Raw genomic sequence first — 27,349 nt, 5'->3', positions numbered from 1 at the left:
TTCCCCATCTCTACTGACTTAGTCATCACCCTAGTTCAGGACTTTATTGCCACCAGTCTAGACTATAGGTTTATAATTGGTCTACCTGACTCAAGTTTCTCCCTATTTTAGTGCATCTTCCACATAATTACTAAAGTGATTTTCTTAAAGTGCAGTTCTCTTCATGTCAATGCCATCCTGCCACCCTCAAATAGCACTCACTGGTTATTGCCTCTGGGGCCATGTATTAGCACTTCTCTTTAGCTCTTGAATCACTTCACAAAAAAGGTTATCTATTTCTGAAAAGAGAACAGATTAAAAGATAATTTAAATAAGTACTTGAAAAATAAAATTAAAATACACTACTATAATCAGCCAAAAATTATCGTCTGTGTCTGTCTATCTATAAATCTATCTCTCTATCTACCTATAATATAATAAAATAAGCTCCTATAAAGGTTCTTAGTGCAAAATAACACGTATATTACCATGCACAATACATGGGAAATGTTCCAGAAGGAGCACAAACATTGGACGAACAAGCTACCATTATTGCTGCTAAAAAAGATATAGGAGTCAATTGAAGAATGCCCCATGGGTAATATTACTTTCCTTTAAGGCTTTCTTGCCCTTTTTCCCCTTTCTTCAAAATAAGAATCACTGTAGTCAAGAGACAGAGAAAAAAGTCAATTACTGTTCAAAAGTAACACTTACTACTTTCAATACCAAAAATGACATTTATGAAATTGTAGAGTTGAAAGAAGTCAGAAAATTCAAAGTAAAGACTCCCAAGACAGCCTTAACTGCATTCTCTAATATACAATGTAAGATGGTTCAAAGTGTATGATGAGATAACACATATGCAAGAAAAAAGTATATCAATTAACAATTCTAGTTTTTTTTTACCTTCAATTCCATAAATGAAAATATATATTTTTTGACTAGGTGTCCAGTGACCTGGCAATTAAAGGGTAAAACTGAATAAGATGTACTAAATAAATTTCCATGGCCTTCATTAAGCCTTTCTTCTGTGAGAGGAAAAATGTATCTTAACGTTTTGCAAGAAAACTTAAAATATATATATATATATACATAAAGCTTTGTTACAGAGCACAAAAATCAAGGGGAGTTGCTATTTTCAAAGATTTATGCAAATAAATCCTTTGAAAACTATTCCCATTTAGTTTACCTTTTCAAGGAAACCTAGACTGATAAGAGTTCAAAACCTCAATATATTTATGGACGTTAAATGATTATATTATGTTTCAATGTGATTAAACAACAAATATCTTTACTGTGTACTAATTCTAGCAGAGATTGAAGGTGAGGTGCTTAAGGGCTTGAATCCAAGTGCAAAACTTAGGGAATGCTTCCAGCACTTGTAGTTCTTCAACAAAGTAGTAAGAACAGGGCTTAGCATCTGGTTAGCAAGAAAAAAATATTCAAAATAGAAATATGCTATGGAGACAAGGGAAAGTGAAGGAAATAAGCATTATATATTGTCTAGTGTATCAGGCTACTGTGAATTTTCTCCCCTATCTCACCCCCCTAAACTAAGTATATACTTGGAATTATTTGGCCCAAATGAATTTTCTTTGGGCAGGAGGATAGTGGTTTAGGAAAAAAAAAATCTTTATTGTGGTTAGTTTTGGAGTAAATAATACTATTCTTTCTTCTATCCCCAGTAATTTATATTATACTTTCCTTCAAGTAGTTAGAATGCATAATTTAAATAAACAATAATTTGATAAAAGTAATTTATTTTAGTTGAAAGAAGTTAAAGAAAGCATGTAAGCAAGAAGGAAGGAAGGAAGGGAGGGAGGGAGGGAGGGACAGAGGAAGGGAGAAAGGAATGAAGGGAGAAGTAAGGAAGGGAGGAAGGAAGACAGGGAGGGAGGGAGGAAGACAGAGAGGGAGGAAGAAATGAAGGAAGGAAGGAAGGAAGGAAGGAAGGAAGGAAGGAAGGAAGGAAGGAAGGAAGGAAGGAAGGAAGGAAGGAAGGAGAAAGAAAGTTTTGCTTATCTCCAATTCCATGACACTTTTCTTCTCCATGATTTCCCTCTTATCATAGACTATGGTTATAGAATAAAAAAACGTAGATTCTTTATATGTCTTGAGATATAAATCTCCAAAAAAGTTATGTGTGTGCTTATACCCTCCTTACTCACTAGTCATTAATTCAGTTAATATAAACAATTATTAAGTTGTTTCTATGTATGAGACACTGTGCTAAGTAAGCACTGAGGATAGAAAGAAATTCAAAAGACAATCTCTACTCTCAAAAACTTCATAATCTAATAAGGAGACAACATGAAAATAACTATGCACTAACAAGCTATATACAAGATAAATTTGAAATAATCAAAAGAAGGCAGGCACTAGAATTAAGAAGGAATGGGAAAATCTTTCTGTTGATGATGAGGTTTAATCTGTGACATGAAGGTGTAAATGGAAGCCAGAAGGTGGAAAGCATTCTAGGTATGGGGGAAAGTGAGTGACAATGCCTGGGAGTGGGACCATTGTGGTATCTTGAGAAATGAATAGCAAAGAGGCTAACATTATTCTATTGCAGAGAATGTGTGTGTTCAGGGGATATATAAGGTGTAAGAAGATTGATAACTTAGGGGCAGGAAGGACGGGTTATGAAGAACTTTGAATGGCAAAAAGAGAATTTTAGATTTGACCTGGGAAGTTATAGGTAACACTGAGGTGGGGGTGAGGTGGGAGGTTGACATGCATTTTATGGAGCTAGCTTTGATAGCTGAATGTAAGATGGATTGGAATATGGAGAGATTGTGTCAATCGGTAGGCACAGGAGTGAGGAGGGTCTGTACCAGGGTGGTGGCTGTGTCAGAGTAGAGAAGGAGGTACAAGTGAGAGATATTATGAAAGTAAAATTGATTGACCTTGATATTTCTCATAGGTTTCAATGACCTTTTACTTTTTTTCTTCCTTCCTGTTCAGGCTAAAAAGAATCCTACTTATTAGAAAAATGAGAAGAAAAATAAAAAGAAAAGATTCTATCTTCTCTCAACCATCATGATTCTATCCATTACAAGAAACAGCCCTATTCTTTCCTTGATCTTCCATTCCCTGCCCGGACATACCTAGAAACATATTATATTGTCTTTTAGTCACATTCAGAAAAATGTTTAGATTGCTAGTTTTCTTATAGTAGTGTGGAATTTTTTTCAGTGGATGTTGTTTAACCAGACCTGTTACTTCTTTGGGATATGGAGCCCTCGGTGAGGAACCTTCCTCTGACAGTATAGGTAAGCACTGTCTTTCATATAGATTTACTTCAGGGCACTGAGAGTTTCAGTGACTTATCCAGTGACAGTTGTTTGTTTGTCAGGATACACACTTGAATTGAGGTTTTCCTGCTTTGGAAATTGACTCTCTCTTCATTATGCCATGGTGTTTCAGTTTGCTATATTGGTGTATTCATTTCCATTTACCTCTCCTTACTACTATCTTCTGAATGTGTTAATACAGATATATTCCTTATTCTGAGGTTTTTGTGTGTGTGTGATTACATTGGTCATTATAAGAAGTAACTCTTTTCTTTGTCATCAGAATTTTCCTGTGTTTTTCTCTTCAGAATTTTATTTTTCACAAATTTCTATTCAAGTTGATATTGAAGAACCATATATTTTTGGGCATGGTATTCTGGCTATCTATTCGTCTTAATTCTTTGAGGTCAACTTTTCTACAGTCTTAGATAAAGAGTCTGATTCATCTTTTACCTCTCAACAAATAAATAGCATTTGTTCAGAGTTTACAGTGTGCCAAACACTGGGGATACAGACACAGACTATAAGAGTCCTTGTCCTCATAAATCTCATATTCTATTAGAGGGAGGAAAAATGTATATCGTTATATACAGAATACAGACAGAATGAATATAATGTAATTTGGGAACGTGGATACTAGCATCTGGTCAAGGTTTCTTGTAGAAGATGGTGCTTGAGCTGAACTAGAGGGAAATTTGATATTCTAAGAGGAGGAATATAGAGTACTTATGGGAAAACAATAAGAAAGACCAGTTTACCTTAACCAGAGACAATGTGGAAATACAGGTTGGGGTCATTTTCTGAAGTGCTTTAAATTGCAAAGATCAAGTTTAGATTTGATCCTAGAGGTAATAGGGAATCTCTGGTGTTTTTTAAGAAGTAATGTGGTAGTATCTATGATTTTAAAATATCACCCTAACATTTTACAACAATCCAGCTGAATGATGAGGAGAAATTTGTAAGGGGAGAAAAAAGTATGAATGTTGTGGAGGAGCAAACAAGAAGATTTGGCAGCTGCATAGTTGTGTGGGGTGAGAATAGAGAATTATGTATAATGCATTGCAAAACTGGACACCTAATAGGATAGGTATATTGGAGAGAGAAATAAGGACAGAGACTGTGGGTTTTGAGAGAAAGGGAATTCCTTTTTTTTTTTTTAAGGGCAAATCCATTTTGAAATTTCTAACAAATAGGTGTTGATAGTGAACTGTGGTGCTTTAGAGAGCCTGGGATTGGATATATAGATCTAAATAAACTCTAGTGATTAGTATTATAAATTGTGAGGAATATCAACTCAATTTTTAGATTTTTTTCAATTAAAAAGCACTTATCCCCCTCATAAATAGGAAAAAAATGATAAAAACAAACCTTTGGTAAGAAATATGTATAATCAAACATAAATAAATTCCACACGTCCATAAAATATGTTTCATTCAACATGTTGAGTCCATCACCTCCCTGGAAGTGGGCAACATTTTTATTTCATCAATGTACTCTATTTTAGGTTTTTATGGTTAAATGACAATATCTTTAAGTTTTACATTGGCCAGAAATATGGATAGAAATTGTTAAGAATGTCATTTTATTAATAAAGTGACATTTTATTGATAAAGTGACATTCTTAACAGTCTCTATATTTCTAGCTAATCTAAAACTTAAAGTCATTGCCATTTAACCATAAGAACCTAAAACTAAAAAAATATTTTTGGGAACATGGATTTTTCAAATAATACTTTCACTAATACTTCAAAACCAGGTTGTGATGGCTATTTCTGGAATAAAACACTAGAAACAGTTCAAATTAATAATAGAAAGTGAAAGTATGTATGTATGCATATGTGTATACATATGTGTATATATACATATGTAAATATTTGGATACATGTGTGTCAAAATATTTCTATGTATATTCATATATATATACAAATAGGTAGACATGAATGTAGGTATTTGTGTATATATATATATATATATATATGCATACAGATAGTGTGTACTTTAAGCAAAAGCCAGTCTTCTCAGAAATAGTCTGGCATATCTGCAAATTAGCAGATAGAGCTTTCTGTAGCACTTCAGAAATTTTATGTGAGGCTTAATTCACATTGTCATTAAGATTTTATTCCATTAAAAAAAAAAACTCTGTGATGTTTTTGTGTTGTGAGCTATATTCCATTACCTGGAAAGGTTTAAAATGCAAGAAAAACTACATGATCTGTATTCAGAGAGTTTAGCATACTGGGAAACATTAATTAACTTTAATGGTTGAAGTAATTGTCCCAGTATGCAGAACTAACTCCCACTTCAGGCTTTCCAAGAGAGATTAGGTTATAAAAAAGGAGGAAAAAAACCTGTAAGGCACTCCCCCTTCCCCCCCCCCCCCCCCATTTCCCCACCTCAGCATTTTACCATTGGCTATATTGGAATTATAAGAAATAAAGTCAGATAATCAAAAATTTTGGAAGTACTAAAAACATCTTATCTTATTAAGGAATTTGAAGATTTTTCCTTTTAAAATTGAAGGAGAGAACTCCTGAGACTTTGGGATAATTCACTCCCTTCTGAAATATCTGTAGAATTCGTTTTAAGAAAAAATAAGGATTAATTTTCTAAAAGTTTTCTAAGTAAATGACAAGATCAATACCCTGTTTCAAGGACAATGAAGGAAGGCAGCTAGTTTAGATGTAAGGAAAAAAAATAAGAAAAAATAGAGGTAAACTGTATCATATAGCAACCTCTTGTTTAGCTTTCCTTGAGCCTGTTGTCAGCAACACCCTGCACCTCTGAAAGTGTACCCTATAATGCCCCTAGGTCAGAGTCCAAATAAAGTTTTTGAAAAAATGCTGTAAAAATGTCGGAAAATTTGAATTACATTTTCTGTCTACAGTTCATTCATTGCCCAGGGCTCACCTGATAAGGCAAGAGGGCAGCAGCTACAGTGGGCCCCCCACTAAAGTGGCCCCAATTATGCTGTGCCCCTGGGCATCCAGTGGCCTTATCCTCTGGGGATGACTGGGGACATCACCCAGGTGCAATATATCCTACCAACCATTCCCTAGCAGCTACAAGTGACCACAGCCCCAGCAGTCCCTGGTGCCAAAGCTGCATCTGCCAAGGGGTCAAACCCCATGGCAGCATCCACTCTGCCCTGACACCAGGAAATACCACCAATGGGAAGTTTCTGACACCAGCAAGCCCAGCCCTTGAGACTCCCATTCTGCAACCAGTGCTCTCTGCTGCACCAATCCCTTATCCCCACAATCAGTGTCTCCTATACAGGCCCAATCTTTGGCAGACACTGCCCAACTGCTTCCTGGGAAGGTCCTGGTGCTCCTGGCAGCACCTAATGTGACAGTATGAGTTGGCGTAGGGGGAAGCAGCCAGCCTCTGCCCTTAGTGAGACTACCCTTCTCTGTTCCAGTGTAAGAAATTTATTAGCTGTGTAATCTTAGGTAAGTTATCTGATTTCTGTTTATCCCAGTTTCCTGCTCTGTAAAGACAAAAATAATAATGGTACCCACCTCCCAGGATTGTTTTGAAGATCAAAAGGATATAATGATTTTAAAGTGCTTAACACAGTGACTGGCATGTGCTAAACACTACATTGTTATTTCTTTAATCAAATGTAATTGTTTTATACTTGATAACTCTAAAATGGTTTTAAAATTTCAAGATAATAAGATCAATGATTTTTTATACGTGACAATTTGGAAATCCAATTGATGTCATCTGAAGTGATTTTTGTGTTATTATGTATGGTATTTATAAATTCTCTTATATTGTGAAATTTGAGAGACCAGTGTAACAGAAGTGCTATTAGACAAAACAACTTTTTTTTTTTCTGGATGAATTGAATTTTTCAAAGGATGTGATAAAAGATAGATATTTGAAAGCTGTTAACTATTTAATTAAATTAAATAAATTTAATAAATATTTAAAAATTTGATGTTAAATATTTAATAAATATTAAATAATTAAAAATAAAAATTATAATATATAACAAATTTTCATTTGGAATTCTTGTATTATGGAAGTCTACCAGGTGGCTTCAACATATTAGTGATGAGTCAACTATCAGGCATTGTTCTGTGTCTGAAATCCCAGAACATGGATAGTTTTAATTTATAAGTAAAGGATAAATGACATGTTAATTGTTAGACAAATATCAGGAAAGATAAACAAGCCTTAAGCTGTAGTTAGTGAAATTTTGCTATTTAAAATAAAAATTTCTGGGACTATGATTTATAATTGTTTTGAGTTTTGATTACAGGGATAATTGCCTGAATTGTTATAAAAACAGTAGTAGAAAATGGCAAGTGCTATAGTCTGGGAATTGTTAAAGGTGGATATTTTGGAGATAATATGGGCATGGCCTAGGTAGGATCCTCCTGATCCTTTTTCCCTATTTTGCCATTTCTTTTCTGAAAAGAAAAATTCCCACCTGGCTGATCCTGAGTCTTGCTTTTAATACCCTGTGGCTGTATTATTGACTGACCAAAATGATGCATGCACATTTTTCTAAGAGAGGTTTTTTCCCCCCTGTTATGATATATGACATTGTTACAACTATGTCTCTCTTTTTGCTTTTATAGCAACTTTCTACAATCAAGAAGTTTTGTAAATATGATTCTAAATCTATTAAATAATAGATGGACACTGGAACATATCTAAGTTACTATACTAGGATGCAAATATGAATATCTTAAAATTTTAACCTATATTTGTGGTCAAATTAAGAATGATATCCTCCTAAGGGGGAAATGAGTAGAAAAGAATAAGACAAAGATATAAAAAGTTTTCTAAATAAATGTAACATGAAAGTTTTGAGAAAAACAGAACTAGAATATTTTCACACATATATGTGTAAGTATACATATGTGTGCATGTATGCAAATATGTATGTATATGTGTATATGATTGGCTTCCAAAATTTATCTATTATGGAAATTCAGTCTTTGGGCATGTTTTGGTAATAAGTTCTCAAAATTGAACTTTACATATAAATTGTATTGATGATGGTAAATAAAGTGTAATTGTTTTAAAGTATCTGATAATTTTAAAAAGAAGATTTCATTTTGCAGTTGGACCCGCATAAAATTTTAGAAGATTTTTGTATCAGGTACAGGATTTAGCTAAGTGTAGAAATAGCCAATGGTAACCAATTTTAAGTTATTATACTAAATTTTTCGAAGTCAGAATTATCTAGAAACCTCTAGATTTGGAACTAGAGAAGCAAAACTCCCTTTTGAATTGTCCTGAGAATAAAGCCTGTTGTCCCAGAAAAGGTGTCTAGGGACCAGGTAACTACATGAGACAGCTGAGACTCAAAATGTGCTGATTAAATGGGTATTGAGAATGGGTTACTAAAATACAAGGAGATGATATCAGTTAGTACATAATAATTGTAGTATTGCTTTGGTCTTTTGTTTTGAAATGTTTATGTTTAAGTTTTCTTGATTACCTTTTTGACATGTAATTATCCCTTCTCAAAACTAGTCCATTATGAGCCTTCTAAGTTAGCTTCTGTGTTGTTTAGAGACTCTCAACTAAGACTCTATGTTCTACTGACCAGAAACTCAGATTCAAAAATTGATACAAAGAGTTTTTTCACAATTGCCAACCCATATGTCTTCCAAGGGCCCCTACCAGGTCCTTTTGACTACTCCAACAGCTGCCAGACTTGTGAGTGTGGATTCCTGGATCATAGGAAGAGAGCTCCTGCTACTGAGTGGAGAGTAGTATCATCCAGGGACCACAAGGTTCATCTAGTATGGACACAAATGCAGTCAATATCCAGATGAGACAGCTGTCCCAAGATTTAGGATGAAGGCTGAGTATACTGTCTTTGTTTGTTTGTTTTCCCTCTTCCCTTTTGTTATGTGACAAACAACCAAGGCCCTGATTAAAGTATGTGTTGGTATTTTCTCCCCCTATGTTCTTGTCCCCCTCCCCTTTTCTTCTTGCAAGTAAATAATGGCTAACTATGATGCCTTGGACACACCCTAATAGGTCCCTTCAAAGAGCTAACCAAATGAGCAACTCCTTTCTCATTTCATCTGGTTTATACCTGCCTCTCCTTTATGGCCCATAAGGCCCCTTTGACCAACAGAGGAAAATGTCAAAATATTAGGAGACACCCTAGTTTCCAGAGCTAAGGCCTAGCAAGCAGGCTATGTCCTAAATTTGGCATTACACGTCCTTTGTACTCACCACTCACAATTTAAGCCTCAGCAAAATCCCAGAATTGTTTCTGGTCATGAAGCCCTTCTGTGAATCAAACTTGTCACACTGTTGCTGTTAATGTTCACCGTTAGGGCTAGAACTCACTGCTTACCCATAAGTATAAGTATTGAGATTGCCCCACAATAAAGCAGGACTTCCACTAGCAGTGGGTCTCCAGTATGTGTGTCCTTGCTTGCAAGCTGTTTTCTTCACTTTGAAATCAAACTTCTGTTTGATTTCTGAGTCTCTTGTCTTTAGCCTGGACACTCATGGGTTAGAGGCTGAAGGAAGAACTAATACAGAGGAAAGAGGTGGGGGTTGAAGGTTGTTAATGTTGGAACCTTACTCTCATCTGGGTTGAAGAGAAAACAAAGTATACATCTGAAAAGGTTTAGAAGTCTTCTGAACTTGTAGAGAGGTGAGAAAACTGGGGGGCGCGGTGGGGGAGGGGCTTTTAAAAGAGTGTATAGAATAAGATTAAGAGGGTGAAGGGAGAAGACAATGGAGAGAATTTTAGAGGGGTGGGTAAAATAAGGAAAAAGAGGACAAGGATAAAAGAGGTAGCAGATCTAGGACAAAAAAGGAGGCGGAGAAGGAAAATAGTGAGTAAAAATAAGATAGAGGGAAATTCACAAATGTAATTAGAACTTTGTCAAATTTATAAGAATATGAGTTATTCCCCAATTGATAAGTGGTCAAAGGATATGAACAGGCAGTTTTCCAATGAAGAAATCAAAAGAATTTTAGTCAGAGGAAGAAATTAAAGATGTCTGTAAGCATATGAAAAAGTGCTCTAAATCACTATTTAGAATATTTAGAAATGCAAATCAAAACAACTCAGGTATGACATCTCACCACTCAGATTGGCTAAGATGACAAAAAAGGAAAATAATAGATGCTGGAGAGTATGTGGGAAAAAATGGAATACTAAAGCATTATTGGTGGAGTTGTAAACTGATCCAATCATTGTGGAGAGCAATCTGGAACTATGCATAAAGGACTATAGAAATGTATACCCTTTGACCCAGTAATATCACTTCTAGGGCTGTATCCCAAAGAGATCAAAGAAGTGGGAAATGGACCCATATGTACAAAAATATTTATAGCAACTCTTTTTGTAGTGACAAAGAATTGGAAATGAAAGGATGCCCATCAATTGGGGAATGGCTAAACAAGTTGTGGTATATGAATATAATGGATTACTATTGTGCCATAAGAAATGAGGAGCAGATAGACTTCATAATAACCTGAGGGGATTTATATAAACTGATGCTGAGTGAGTGGAGCAGAACCAGGAGAACTTTGTACACAATTACAGACACAACATATCTGTGATGACTAACTTTCATAGACTGGGGTCCTCTCATCAATACAAGGTTAGGAGACAACTAAAAAAGACTCATGATAGAAAGGGTTATGCACAGCCAGAGAAAGAACCACAGAATCTGAATACAAATTGAAGCAAACTACTTGTTCTCTCTCTTTTGTGTTATCTTTCGTTTCATCCCTTCTTTCTCATTTCTCACTTGATTGGTTATAATCCTTCTTTACAACTTGACTAATGATTAATGTGAAGGTATTGGTAGAACCTATATTTGATTGCATGCCACCATTGGGAGGGAGTGGGGAGGAGCAGGAGAGGGGAAGAGGGAGGAGAGGGAGAAAATATGAAGCTCAAGGATATGAAGCTCAAGGAACTGTGGAACTGAATGTTGTTAAGTAAAAATAAATAAGTGAATTGAACAAAATAAATCTAGCCCCTCCCCTCAAAAAATTGTCATATAAAAATGCTCTAAATCATTATTGATTAGAAAAATGCAGATTAAAACAACCTTGAGATATAATTTTACACCTACAAATTAGCTCAAATGATAGAAATGTAAAGTGACAAATGTTGAAAAGGATGTGGAAATATTGGGAAGTATTCAGTGTTTGTTGAACTATAAAATGATCCAGCTATTTTGAAGAGCAATCTGGAATCATGCCCCCAAAGTTATTAAACTACCCAGAAATACCACTCCTTGGTCTATTTTCAAAGATGATTAGGGAAAAAGGAAAAGAATCTGTATGTCCTAAAATATTTATAGCAGCTGTCTTTGTGGTGACAAAGAACTGGAAATTGCAGGGACGTCCACCAGTTGGGAAGTGGCTGAACAAGTTGTGGTATATCATTGTGAAGGAATACTACTATGCTATAAGAAGTGATGACCTAAGTGATTTTAGAAAAAAAAAGGAAAAGATTTGCACAAACATAGTGAAATTGGCAAAACCAAGAAAATTTTGTATACAGTAATAGCAATATTGTCTTAAGAACAACTTTGATTGATTGTGTTATTTTGTCTATCATGAATGCCCAAATTAACCATAAAGGTCATATGAAGAAAGATGTTGTCTGCTTCTGAAGAAAGAACTGATAAATAGAAGTATTGATAGAATAATTTATATATATATATATATATATATATATATATACCTATTTGTGTCTAAGGTAACATCTCTAGGGCACGAAAAGAAAGAAGAAAAAAAGAAAAGAAAAGGAAATTACATGTTAATTTTGTTGTATATTTGGAAGGAAGGGCATGTTGTATATAGCAGATTTGCAATTTCATTTACAATCATCTTTTTTTTATTTTACTGTTATGGAAATGCTTCTTTTATTCCATAAATTAAAAATAAAGTAAAACTAAAAAAGTGAAGACTATAAATGGTTTTGACATTTTAAGTTGAAAGTAATTCCAAAAGTATTTCTCAAACCACTTATTTAGCATCTGTAGGTGAAACTTGTTTCGTTGTTTATATAAGACTGTTCACAAATCTGCAGTCTAATGGATCATTTATTAATGGGCCAGGTGTTTGGGGGTGTGTGTGTGGGGGGGACTTCAATAATGTGGGCAGTATCACATAGACAATCTATTCAGAGTAACTGAAAGTAATGAAGATGTTCTTTAGAGGCCTTTTAGGATTAATTTAACTGATTGATTCAGCTAGGCAATTATCCCCCTCCTTCCTCACATCTCCACTGTCTCCCTTCTGAAGCTGTTTACTTGAAAGGGAGAATGACCTTCCCAAACAGGCTGTCACTGTTTTGTGGTCAAGGGTATAAAAGTAGCTGCATTCCCCTCTTAGAAACTCAAAAGGAGCTCTTGCCATCCACTTGTAGGAGAGAGGCTTTATTGTAGTACTTTGCCAGTATTTGGGATAAAAGTGTTCTAAATAACTATTGTTCATGTCCTTGGAGAATTGGTAGCAGCTTGAGAAGTTTGATGTCTTCATCCATTTCATTACATTGTGGTATTGCTACCAAGATAAAGTTTCACTGTATCATCAAAATCCACAGTCTCTGTTTGTGTCCATGTATACATATATGTACATATGCATACATATAAACATACATATATACACGTACAACTATATGTACACATATACATATGCACACACATATATACATACATATTATACACACACACATATACATACACACTTACAAATACCCAAAACCCAGGGAAATGGCAACAGATCATTATAACTATTTTGTCATATAATGCTAGATTTGAATAAATAATACTTGTAAACTGTAAATTTCCGTGTATCAGAGAGATAGTATATACCTTTTGTAGAAATATTATTTGACTCATGTCAGTCCATGAATTTGTTGTCAAATATCTTGGGTTCAAATTCTAGCTTTATCACTTATAGTTTGTGAGACCTCAGACAAGTTATCTTCTCTGGTCCTCAGTTTCCTTATCTGTAAAATAAATAATGAAAAATCACTCATTAAGCACAAATTGTATACAAAGTTTACTAAGTACTGGCAATACAGATAAAAACAAGAATTCTTGCCTCTAAGGTACTCACATCATAATAGTGGAGGCAACAAATAAAGGAAGTGGCAGCTAAAGAGGAGTGTTTTGTAGAGGGTGACCAGAGGGCATGATCATTGAAATAATAAGGCAAATGGTTGCCATATCCTTCTAGTAAGTTTTAATAGATGAAAAATTATCAACCAGGGGTTCATGAAAGTTTTTTATGCCTATTTTAATATAATTAATTTCCTTCGTAATTTTATGTATTTTATCTTATGCATGAAAAAGCATTATTCTGAGATGGGTCCATTGGCTTCACCAGATTGCCAAAGGGATTTATGACTTAAAAATTGTTTAAGAAGCTCTAGATTAGATAATCTTTAAGATCTCTTCCACTGCTGAAATCTATAATCCAAATATGTTATGGCAGTGTAGAAAGAGCATTGTATTGGGAGGCAGAACAACTGGGTTCCAATAAGAGAGCTATGATATCAAGTAGTTGTCTGATCTTGGAAATGCCACCTAACCTCTTAGAACCTCAGTTTCATCTTTGTAATATGAGAATAACTTGTACCATGACCTCATTGGGTTAATTAATGAAACTATAAGTTACATTGCCCTAATCATTATGCAATGTAAGCTATTAGCATCAAACTATAATATGAGAACTGGATTTTGAGGCTATACTTAATTTACATGTCTGAACTCATGCTGCAAATCATATCTACTGATGTCAACTCAGTACCTTAATCATAATTAGAGTCACAACTAGACAGATTGTCCAATCACCGACAGCATCCTGCTTTTTTTTTTTGTCTGGTGCTCAGAATTTATTAAAACTGACATCAGCAAGGCTCATGTCAAAAGAAGTAGATGAAGGCAAAGCCCAGCAGGAGGCATTCACTTTCAAAGGCAAAGAGGAAGTCAGAAATTATCTTTACACAGCAGATCATGCCAACAAACCTTAAACATGGATTGTTGCCCATTAGTGAACTATTGAGTTCAAATGAGTGGGTATGTAACCATGTGTTTCATAGGCTGGACACCATGACTGTCAACCGAGCTGCTCCAAATGTCGTCTCACACTGTTTGCATTAATGAATGGATGATGTCTCAAACCATATGGGATTCTCTACCAGCCCTAATTAAAATTAATTGTGCCATGAATGATTAATGCTTCATCTGAATTGTGCATGACTTTTCTGTTAGTAAGATATCAAACATCTGACCTCATCTACATTTTAAGTTAAACTATAATCTTTTGAATTAGAACAAAAAAAAATACAATAAATTCCTCTACTCAGTTTCTCTAAGTATGATGGACCTTTCAGTTATTAAGTAAATAACTAAGTCAATTATTTCCCTGAAAGAATTACTGCCCCTCTTTGGTTTGAACTCTTGGTTTGTAGTTATTGAGTATAGCACTATAGATTAATAAAGGATGGATGGTTTTGACATTTTGTCAATCGATAAAAACTTATATTTCATGTTTTGTTTTCTTATGAAGTATTTGGCTCGAGAAACAAATATATATCATCAACATATTTTACAGAAAGAAAAGACTGTTTAGTGATTTTTAAAAGATAGGCTTAGCCTAGTCATGGTCATAATTCTTTTGCTTCTCTCACTGTATAACTGTATAATTATACAGCTTTGGAACAGCCTGAGTTTATGTACTTTTAAGAATGAAGCCATGGCATTTAGGAGATGGAACTGAATGGTTTTTAGTGAACTATCCTTAGGTCTTGCATATTTTTATAAGCAAGCATTGTGTCAACAATAGATAACCAGCCTCATAGTCAAAAAGACCCCTGTTCAAGTGTTGTCTACGACATATAGAAGATATTTGACCTAGGGCAATTCATTTAATTTCCCTGTGTTCCAAGCAACTTCCTATATCAGTCAATTTCAGATAAATTGCTGGTCTCCTTTACTAGAGTGAACTTGCTTAGCAGGAGTTCCCTGTATCAATAAACCACTGGTTAATTGTTATAACTCCCAGTGTGAAAAATCCCAGGACTAAAGCTGTTGATATGTATTTTTATATTTATTTATTTTTATCTTGATAGTTGCCTGAAAGGTCAGTGATTTTACAGTGGTTATGTACCTAATATGTGACCAGAGACAGTCTGTGAACCCAAATTTTTCTGAATACAAAGTTGTCCTACTCACCATCATATACTACATATTACCTTTCTATGTCCACTTCACGTTGCTATCGTACTAAAACCAAAGCAAAAATGCCAAGGTCACAGATAAAGTTTTTAGAATGCTAGTGAGCTCCATGTTAGAGATCATCTCATCACACATAAAATGTAAGGATAGTTAAGGAGATAGTTTTTCCCATCCCTTGACTGAATCTAGGACACTTGGAAAAATATATGTGTGAGAGCCTCTTTTGTACACTTATAAACAAACATACGGGTCTCACTATTACAGAAATAAGATTGTATGTTGCTGAGTTTATAATCTCATGGATGATCATAACAACAATCATTTTATTGCTAAGTCCCATGACTTTTTCTCAGTCCTCTTATTTGACTTCTCTGATATGTTTGACAGCATTGATCATCTTTGCCTTTTGACCACTCTTTTATTTTCTCTGGATTTTACTCACATCATTCTGCCATGTTTCTTCTTCTGTCTCTTGGACTCTTCCTTCTTAGTCTCTTTCTCAGGATTATCACTTTTGCCTTTTTCCAATGTGTGCATATACCCTAGAATTCAGACCTGGCCTTCTTTCTCTATAATCTCTTAGTTATCTCTTGAGCTGACATAGGTTCAACTGTTGTCTTTATGCATGTGGTATGTAATGTGATGGTAATGGGATTTGAAGATCTTCCATGCCCCTTGAATTTGCTGACTTAGCAAGAAGGGGGTGGGGGGCATGGAGCAGAAAGGAGCCTGAGCTGAGTAGGGGCCAGGCTGAAGCCAGCTTTGTGACTGGAAGCAGCAGTGGCAGCGCGAACTTCTGAGAGCCAGCCAGAACTGCTGCAGAGGACTTCTGCTGAGGACTGCTGGGGACCAGAACTGTTGGGGCTAGAGCTGCTGGGAGCTGGCTGCATGGAGCTACTGTGAATGAGGAGAGGAGGATATTTTCCTGAGGGAGCCTGTTTTGTTTTGAAGGCTTGAGAATGTGGATGTTTAATGCATTTACAATGTGTGCCAAATCTGTGGTGACTGTAATGACTTTGACTTTCTGGTTTGGGGACTCAGCTTTCTGGTATTTTAATAAATGGTCTGGCTATGTCCTCCATGTAGAGAGCCTGTTACATTTTGTGATATATATATGTGTGTGTGTGTGTGTTTATATGTGATATATTACTGTTTTATATATAAATATTACAAATAAAATAGTTATATTTTTTATCTATCCAGCCATCATAACTCTCTTAAACTTTAGTCCCATAACTGTTCTAGATAACTAAACCTAGGTGTCTCATAGGCATCTCAAATACAAAAATATCTATAACTGAACCTATTATCTTCCCCCAAAATCTTCTTTTCCTTATAATTTCCCTATTTCTACCAAAGGTACCATTGTTCTTCCAACATCCTAATTCAAAATCTTGAAATCATTTTTAAATTTGTATCCTCATTTACCCTGCCCCCCAAATCCAATCAGGTGTCATGCCATGTTATTTAACTCTACACCATTTTATGTATTTTTTGGCTTGACTTTATTCACTCAGTTACTACTGTAGTTTAGATCATCATTGTCTCTTGTTGTACTATTGGAGTAGAGTCTTATTCTGATTTCTCCCCAGACCTTTCCTCCCCAATTTATTTTGCACATAGCTATGGAATTGATATTAATGCTAAAGAGTGCATACACCTAACAGGACTAGCCAATTGTAGCTCAGAACCTCTATATTCAAGAGATTCACAAGCCCAGTTACCCAGGTAGCAGGAATTGCAGGCATGAGCTACATGACTACCTGAAAATAATATTCCTGAAACATAAGTCTGATCATGTTAATCTCTTGCCCAAGAAGCTTCAGTGGTTTCTTAAGGTTTCTAGTATAAATACTACCTCTGTGACATCTAAGCCCCTTCATAATCTTATTCCTCATTATTTTGAGACTTATTTGCATATCACTCTCCCAGAACACTTTATTCAAATTAAATTGGCTTACATAGTGTTCCCTGTCCTTTTGTAGAGATTGTCCCACATGAATGAACTAGTCTCCCTACCCATCTCCACCTCTTAGAAGTAATACTTCTCTACCTCTCTTCTAGGTTCAATTCATATTTCAGCTCCTACAAGATTCATGTCTGATTCCCTCACTTTTTAGTTCTCCCCCCTGACCCCCACCCCACCCCCTTAAATTGTATTTGCTTGTCTGTGTACATATGGTATTGAAGAAGGGGTGATAGGTATTACAGGGGCTCCAATCAATGACCAGAGTCCTTTCTGGGCAGTCTGGAAGGAATTCACAAGACCCAAGCAATATTTTAAGTCAGGATTGTAAAAGTTTATTGTTATGCTTTACAGCAGGCTGGGGTTCTTAGAGAACCTGCAAACTTAAAGAAGTCATAGGTATAGTTTATAAAGAGTTACAATAGTAAATCAGATGTCAATTATGCTAACTAGGTGAGTAAGGGTGGGATTAGGGAGGAGTTAAGGAGAGGTCAGTGCTTAAAAGACATGCACTTTGAATATCAACTGTGCAGGTGTATTGCCCATAATTCACTGGGAAATAGCCTGGGGGGAAGGGGGGCTACCTGGAGGTGTGGTTTTGGGCTTGAAATGTCACTAAGTCAACTAGCAGTCAGGGCTGACTGAGAAGTACCTAGTCTGCCACCCATTAGTGTCATGTTTGACAAGATGGATTTTGGGAACCAAGGCTAACAGGGATTCAGGATATGTATAATTGGCTAAGGAATTAACTTACAGATAGTGTATTGAAGGATTCATAGGTGCAGCTGGCCATTATACTAAGGGGAGATAAACAGTTCCTGAATTGTTTCGAGGCAGAGTGCTATCAGGGGGAAGGGGCAGAGTTAATGCTCTTAGGCTGGAGGGAATGTGATTTTACAAACTGATGTTACAAACATAGACACCCCAAGCACCCCATCAGTATCTCCTCAGGAGAATATAAACTCCTTGAGGGCAAGGCCTGTTTTTCATTTTTGTCTATATATCCTCAACATTTATCATAATGCCTGCTACATTGGAGGAGTTTAGTAAATATTTGTTTAATTTGTCCACTGGTACAGATAACAACCCATCCACACCTTTTATCTCCATGGAACATTTGCCTGGGTTGTCTCCTAAATTATCTAGGGGAGGATGAACCCATTATACTGAGGGTCTTCCTCTAGATGTCTTTACTTTGCAAGGATACAAGTGGAGCACACAAGCTCTATATTCTCCCTTGTTATTGTTAAATGATTGGAACACTTTTTTAGGTTATCTTTCTGAGAATAGCTTTTGTATATTTCTCCAGATAATTGTTTTGGTTAATATTCGATAACTTACTTTCTCTTATCATGTTCTTAGTACCGGTAAGGTATGGCTCAGTGGGTGACCCACAACTTATTATTATTTGGAGAATCCCATGTGTTACAATCCATGAAACAAAGTTTTGAATAAAAAGAAAAAAATAGCTGTCTAGGGAATCATTGGTGACAAAGATTTCTCTCTCTCTCTCTCTCCTTCTCTGTCTCTGTCTCTGTCTCTGTCTCTCTCTCTCTCTCTCCTCTTTCTCTGTCTCTCTCTTTGTCTCTGTCTCTGTTTCTCTCTCTCTCTCTCTCTCTCTCTCTCATCTATCTACCTCCCAAGTTACCTACAATTTGTACTGTCAGGCTCCTCTTGTAGAACTCTCACATTACCTCTTATAAATACACCCTCCTTCCTGCTAGTCCAAGTGGGGAAAAGTGTCAGGGGGAGAAAAGGCCACTGTGGGTCTGTATATATCTGGAAAAATTGATGGGAGTTGGCTAGATAATAACTCCATCTGTATAATGTCTTCAGATTTTTAAAGCACTTTGCATATGTTATGTCACTGGTGCCTCACAACCAACCTTCAAGGGACTAGAAGTACTGCCCATTTTCAATGATGAGGAAATTAAAATCTGTAAGTTAAGTGACTTCCCCAGGAACATAAAACAAGTATCAGCAGTGGTAATTCAGTCTATGTCTCCATATCCATTACTCTTTTCACTACAGCCAGACCCTTACAGCTAAAACCTTGCATGATTCTAATAAATGTCATTTTGTCTTTGAATCTGTACCTCCCAACAAGCACTTACATATTGCAACCCCTGCTGTTCATAGAGAAGTCCCATGACTTTTGCATAATGCAGTCTTTTCCTTTGTGATCCAAATGGGGCTTGCCGAGTAAGCTGCCTCCAAACCACCACAAATGTATTTTGCCTTTAAGGCACAGCCTGGTGTCACTTTCCTATTCACAGCACAGCTGGGCTAGAGTGAATATTTGAGTTTAGGAAATATTCAGCCCAGGTGGATTGAGAGGCCTAGAGGTATTACAGTCAAAGTGGGGCCTTGCACTTAGAGAGGCTGAAGAAAATAACAGCTTGGGGGGAATGGAGTGGAGGGTGAATTTGCTATCTTGCTCCAAAAGCAAAATTGCCTCTCCTGCACTCTATCTGCTCAGTCCCTTTCTCATTCTCCTCTCCTGGAGCTGTTTCTCCTTTTCTTTGTTGAAGGCAGATTCTAAGTGTATTCCTTGAGAAAGCACTCCATCTGCTCTCCTTTGCAGCACAGACTTGAGACCATTATTTGACTGAAGCTTAAAGGCACAAGGAGGTGTTTTCATGCACATCATTTAACTGGTGATGATTGTGCTAAAGCATGGCAGCAAAGAATGGCATATGAATCCATTGTGATCCCAGAAATCTTAATTGTCAAAGTAAACATATAGATTCCTTCCAATTTGTCTGTGATTTTGTTTTCCTATGAATCTATGTCTTCCACTAGATTACTTCATTGAAACGAAAATGAGATTAAAGAGTTTTACTTTTGAAAACTTGCATTTATGAATATCTCAGTCACCCCAAAACACTAACATTCCAATATTCCAAGAACAACAAAGAGAACAAATGAAAATGAATTTTGAGCATATGCTTAAAAAGGGGTAATATTTAAAAATAAAATAAATATATAAAATGAAAATAATTAAGGACAGTAGCATCTATCACTAATCCCACTAATAAAATAGAAGATTTATATTTAACAAAACCAAAAAAGGAATGATGGTATACACTCGGTGAATCACTTTTGGGATCACTCTTATGGAAGTTCCTTTTATGTGCATTTTCTATCTTTCCTCCTTGTTATCCCATGGTCTTACTTTGTAGAACCATAATCTCATAGATTTAGAGCTAGAAGGGACTTTATTCATACTTTATTCATCTTCAAGTCTATTCTTTTCATTTTACAGATGAAAAAAATTAGTGCCCAGTGAGGTTAAATAACTTTGCACATGGTTACATCAGCATTAAGTAGAAGAGGCAGTCATTACCTTTTGTCTTCCACTTTGACCAGTTGGTATCCATCATTTGAGGGCCAGATTAAATTCTATTCCTTTCAAGAAGTTTTTCAGACTAGGCCATTCCCTAGTTATTTTTTACTTTTCCAAATTTCCAAATTTATTTATTTGTTTTAAATTTAAATTTATTTATTTATTTATTTATTTAGGAATAACTTTATCTGATTCCTTTTGCAGTTTCTATATACTGCTTTGGTCTTTTTGTTATCTATCTGAAAGTTATTTCTCTTGCAAATTAGATTGGAAGATCCGTAAGAGTAGGGACTTCATCTTTGATTTATATCCTTCATAATGGTTGTAATCACATCTTATATAGATGATATTTTGTATTTGTATCATACACTCACACACACACATTTAAGTACAATCAGATTCATGGAATAATCTTTTGTTCTTTCCTTCCGGGATTTATAATAAAGTAAAAAGCCTTTTAAGTACTAGTTTTGTAGCAGAATGAGATGCTATTATTTAGAGTTATACACTACTTTTTAATATTGTTTCCCTGCCTAAAAATGGGAAAGTAAATTTGGGACAGTAGGTTTTTTTAAGTTGATATACATCAACTTCTTGTATCTTCTCTTGCAAAAATGAGCAAAGACAATTAACAAATTATTCTCTAGATGGAGTTTAAAGATACTTATCAGCAGTTTTACATTTTTTTCAATCTTTTCAATCTCAGAATAAAAACAATGATGTTGCATTTTTAACCATTCTAAGTACTTATTCATATTAGTTTACTGAAAACAATTTCAAACTAGGAGATAAAGTAATAAGTATGTCTTCTTTTAGAAAACTATAAAATTAAAAACCCAATGAAAGAACTAAGCTGAGTCAAAGGTTAATTTCTACTCATTCCATACATTTTCACAAACTCTATTATATGAGTGAGGTTGCCAGCTCTTCTGTCTCTCTTTGCCCAGTTTCAGGGAATGGTAACTTTGTAACAAAAATGAGGTCACAAAGTAAATTATGAACCAAAGTACAAAGAAGAGAGAGATTTTTGTTCTACCAAAAAAGTGCCAAGAACAAGAAGGCTTACTTGGCAGCCATGATTTCTTTAGAAGAGAAGAAGTCTCCTTATTTCTCCTATTTCTACTTTATGATATAATGCACTTGTCTGCTTCAGATAGCCAAGACAAAGGTGATTTTGCCTTTTTCTTTATAGTCTTTCTTAGGATAAATGCATGTCCCAGGATTCAGTTCTTAGGATGAATTCCTCCTAATAAAACACAGAGGGTCTCTCTCTATCTCTCTCTCTTGCTCTATCTCTCTCTTTGTCTTCCTCCCCCCCCCCTTATCTCTCGCTCTGTCTCTCTCCCTTTCTCTGTCTCTGTCTTTCTGTCTGTCTGTCTGCCTCTCTCTCCCTCTGTCTCTCCGTCTTTGTCTTTCTGTCTCTCTGTCTTTCTCTGTCTCTCTCTGTCTCTCTGTCTCTGTATGTCTCTATGTCTCTGTCTCTCTCTCTCTCATTCTCTCCTCCTACCCCCGGTCTAGGCCTTCCCTGAGGGTAACAGTTACTTCTCACATTGTAAGCTTCCTTGCCTGTACACTTAGGGTAACTGCAAACACCTCTTTTCAAGCAAACTTCTCTGGACCTCTGTCCTTAGACAGAGACCATGCTTTAGACATGACCGTGCTGCTATCACGGAAGCCAGAAAGCCTCTCCTTCTTTGAGTGTACCTGTTTGCCCTCAATAAATTTTTACTAATTACATATCACCTTCATTTTCCTGGCTTCTCTTCTTCCCCTTTTCAAACTGATTAATATATAATATAGTCACCGTTGACTATATTCCTAATAATCAAGAAGCAGCAAAAACTCACCGATACCATCTTTTTGGCAGAACTTTTCTGCTTACTCCTACAAATAATTATGAATTTTTTTGTAAGACTAGCATCCTCTACACTTTGTTCTCTATAACCCAGACCACTAAGCTTATATATTTACTATAGGAAGTGAGATGGCATAGGGATAATTGGATCATCCATTAGATAATGTATTTGGAGTCAGGAAGACCTGAGTTTGAATCCTGCCTCAAACATCTACTAGTTGTATGAACCTTAGCAAGTCATTTAACATCTCAACCACATTTTCCTCATCTGTAAAATGGTTATTATAATAATACTTAAGTCATAGGATTATTGTGAGGATCAAATAATATAACTTATCCAAAGAGCTTTGTAATCTTTAGAGCTATATAAATGCTATCTCTAACAATAATTAGATATTAATTAGAGTTAATAGTGAATAGTAGTAGTTGTAATAATAGTAGTAGTAGTGGTGGTAGTAACATTATTCCAACCTAAAAAAAGCATAGTTAGTTGATTGATCTGAATTCTTCCTTGAGAAGATACAATTTTATATCTATCATTAGGAAGAAGTATTTTTCTCATGATTTGACATTTGGAGAAGTGGAGGACTATGGACACAGAATATGGTATGTACTACCAAATATTTTTGCTCTATCATTTGGGTTTGCTTAATCCTTTCCCCTTGTTTTAAGTGAAGAATACCCAAGAACTATATCCAGAGATGGCTGTGATATAAAAATAAAGATATCAGTAAAACATTAAGAGGGAAAATAAGTGCTGCTTTTGAATAGTTTGTGGAGGAAAAATAGAAACCATAGAGTAAGGAAGAAAAATATAATAATTTCTTGATATAGTATTTTGTTTATAACTGAGTCGAACAATTGTAGAGTAACTGCTAAGTTGAATTTTTTTATATTTAGAACTTGTCCATCATCTTTTATCTCTCTTTCCCTCTGTGACTAGTGACTTTAGAGAGTCACCTCAGCTAGGCAGCCCTTCACTTGGTACAACTCGTATTGTCCCTTAGCTGGGGCTTCAAAGCCAGTTAAATAGTGAACTCTAGATTTTGCTTCCTTTATTCTCTTTATCAAAACTTAATATTGTGGTGTGCCATAAATTAGGGGTATAAATGGGGCAACTAGGTAGCATAGTGTATAGAATGCCAGGTCTGATGTCAGGAAGACATCTTCCTGAGTTGAAATATGGCCTCAGACACTTACTAGCTGTGCGATTCTGGGCAAATCACTTAATCTTGTTTGCCTCAGTTTCCTAATCTCTAAAATGAGCTGGAGAAGGAAATGACAAACCACTTCAAGTATCTTTGCTAAGAAAACCCCAAATGGGGTCAAGAAGAGTCAATTAGGATTGAAATGACTGAACAACAAATGAATCTGGGCTTTATTATTTGTTTACCTAATCTTATAAACTGATTAGTGCTAAGATGTTAGTGAAGCATAAGGGTGCAATATGAAAAGAGGCAATGTTATAGTGGAAATTATGGGGTGCTTGTGCTTGAGCCCCAACTCCAAGATCACATTTCTCCCTAGCTTCAAAACATTATCCCTGACAAATTTTCTCCTCACCCCAAGGACTCTTTGCCTAGCAATAACTCATGAGTGGGCCCCAGTAAAAACAAAACAAAACAAAACAAAACAAAAAACTATCTTTCTCCATCACAAGAACAAGCAAGCTGACCTCTGAAGAAATTCTTTTGTAAAAACAGGACTATATTGTAATCACAGAATTATCATATATTGATACCCAAAGTTATATTCAATCCAGAGATCAAGCTATAATCATCAACTCTCAAAGATTTCTTGCTACAGAGGTAACAGATCAAAAATATACCCCTGAGAAACCCCTTTCCCTGATTTCTAGTAGTGAAGGATGCCTGTGACCAAGTTTGTAAGTTATCACCTAATTAGCATATCTATCAGATAATCCACTAATTTTCCTATATAAGTTTTAGTACCTCTCAGGTTAAGTTGCAATTTCCTTAAGGAATGCAAGTTCCCTAAGGAGCTCTGCTCACTGTATTGGCATTACAATAAACCTTTGCCACCTTGACTTGAAGAATGCTTGAGTCCATGAATTCATTCCAGAGGACCCTCTCCAGTACTTCAGTCTTTGGAGGCCCTGAATCCACCCCCTAAACTTCAACCTCATCAGATACACACACACACACACACACACACACACACACACACACACACACACACACAAATGTTTCTGGAATCAGAGGAACAGAATTCTATTCCTACCTCTGACATTAATCATCTGTATGACTTTGGACCAATCTTAATTTTCTGAACTTCTATCTTATTAGCTGTAAAATAAGAGGATTGGACTAGATGACTTTTTTCCCAGGTCAGGTCCAGCTCTAAATCCAATCTAATATCCTGTTAAGATTGGATTTGCATATTAACAATATATTTAGCTTTCTCTGCAAGTGCAGAACACTAGATTTGCAATCCAAGCCATTCCTTATGTTTATGATCTTGCCCAATGAACCTAACCTCTCAGGGAAGAAGTTGCCTTAATTATAAAATAAAGAGGTTAGACTAGATAGCTTTCAGGGTAATTTTGAGATCTAAACTCTCTAATCTCTAACTCAAAACACTGAGTAAAATAAACATTTCAGGGATCACAATCAGTTAATCCAAAAGTATTTTTTTGGGCATCTACTCTTTACCAGACACTAGATTTAAAGACAACAGTGAGGCATTCCTTGACCTCAAGGAGCTTCCATTATTTTGAAGAAGATATGTGCATAGATAAATATGCACAGCAAAATATGTATGTACAAAATAAATAAATTTGTATTTATATATATCTGTATATACACACACACACAAACACACATATATATATATATATATATTTATATATGCAAAATAAATAAATACTAGACAGTTTGGGGAGGGAGGGCACCAGTAGCAAAAGGATCAGGAAAGGCTTTATATAGAAAGTGGTGCCTGAATCTAGTCTTGAAGGAAACAAAAGATTCTGAGAAGTGGAAAAGGAGAAGAGCTCATTCCAAACATAGGTGAGAAAGTTAAAGATGGAGAGTAATGTATGAAATGAACAACAAAGAGGCCAGTTTGGCAGGATTCTAATGTGTGTAAAGGAGGGAATGCTGTATAATAAAATATAATATATAATGATGACAATTAGGTTTTGGTCAGATTATAAAAAGTGTTAAATAAGAAAAAAATAGGCTTTAATATGTAATTGTAAAGGTAATTTTTTTTTAAATAGGTAATTGAAATGGTCAGACTTGTGTTTAAGAAAAATTACTTTGGCCACAGTGTGAAGAATGAATAAAAAACAGAGAGACCAAAAAAAAAAAAAAAAAAAAGGCAGGAGGAGAAGAATAGAGCACCAGCCCTGAAGTTAGGAGGACCTGAGTTCAAATTTGACCTCAGACACTTAACACTTACTAGCCATGTGACCTTGGGCAAGTCACTTACTCCCAATTGCCCTGCCTTCCCCCCTCCAAAAAAAAAAAAAAAGGGAGAGAGACTTGAGGCAGGGAAAAAAAATATAACAGGCTATCATGATAATCCTTTTTAGTGGTAATGAGAGATTGAACTAAGGTGGTAGATACATGAAGGGGTCAGATGTCCATCCAAGGCAAATGAAAAGCTTGTATTTGATTCCCTATCATTGCATCTATTCCATTTTTGCCTAGATGTAGATATGACTAGAAAGAAACCTAACTGAAGAATAGAGTTCATTGTGATATTCACATATGATAGTCATATTTCACATGTGACTAATGGAAGAATCTCAAAAATAATCTATTACAGTCACCTCTGTGGCATAAAGGATACTATTGGCCACTAATTTAGAAGTAAGAATGACTACTTAAGTGTGAACTCAAAGATATGTAGTATCTAGCAACATCAGGTTCCTAAGTTTCTTGTAAAAATACACTGCTCATTGAGCATTTTGATGACTTTACCATGATTGAAGCAGTTACAAAATAACAATAACAATACAGAGTTTAATGCACTTTAAATGGGTGGAGGAGAGGCTAAAAGGAGTGAGAGAATTTTGGACTCAAAAATTTTTTTTAAAAGGGAATGTTAAAATAATAGCAGGGAATACTAACCTCAATGACTGAATTAATTTCATAGAACAGAGGTACAAGGTGCCTTATGTAACATTTAAACCAGCCTTGTTATTTTCCAGATGAGGAATTTGAAGCCAAATGACTTGTTCAATGTCATTGAAAGAGCAAGCATCAGAACTAAGACAAGGATTTATGAAACCAACTTTGTCCCAGGTCAGTTCCCTTTTCACCTAAAGACACTAGCTTCAATGTGAGATAGAAAGCATAGCTGAAAGGCTTCAGTACTTGGCCATCTTCCAACTCAGAATGGGCTATCGGAAATCAACAACTAAGTTCACACATTTTCTGTGGTGGGGATGTATAAGACACTACTATCAAAGAAAAAAATATATTTTCTAGAAACTCAAATATGCAAAGCACAAAGTACTGTATCAGCAAAGAAGTTCCCTAAGCCATTTGCAGAAACTAGACCCCCTACATTAGTAAACCTTTTCCATTTCCTTTAGAGTTACTGGAGTAGTTCTGTGTATGCATGTGTATGTGTTTGTGCATACTGGTCTTTGTTTCTTTACCTTTAGGGAAAGGGAAACCTGTGTTTTCTGCATCCACCCGGGGTTCAATGTCAACTCTTTAATAAGACCAAAAAGTGAAGAAACCT

This window comes from Petaurus breviceps, unplaced genomic scaffold (genome assembly GCF_028583685.1).
Source record: "Petaurus breviceps papuanus isolate PSGF00001 unplaced genomic scaffold, PetGlider_PUasm1.0 140, whole genome shotgun sequence".
Classification (NCBI taxonomy): Eukaryota; Metazoa; Chordata; class Mammalia; order Diprotodontia; family Petauridae; genus Petaurus; species Petaurus breviceps.
Note: the sequence above shows the minus strand (reverse complement) of the source record.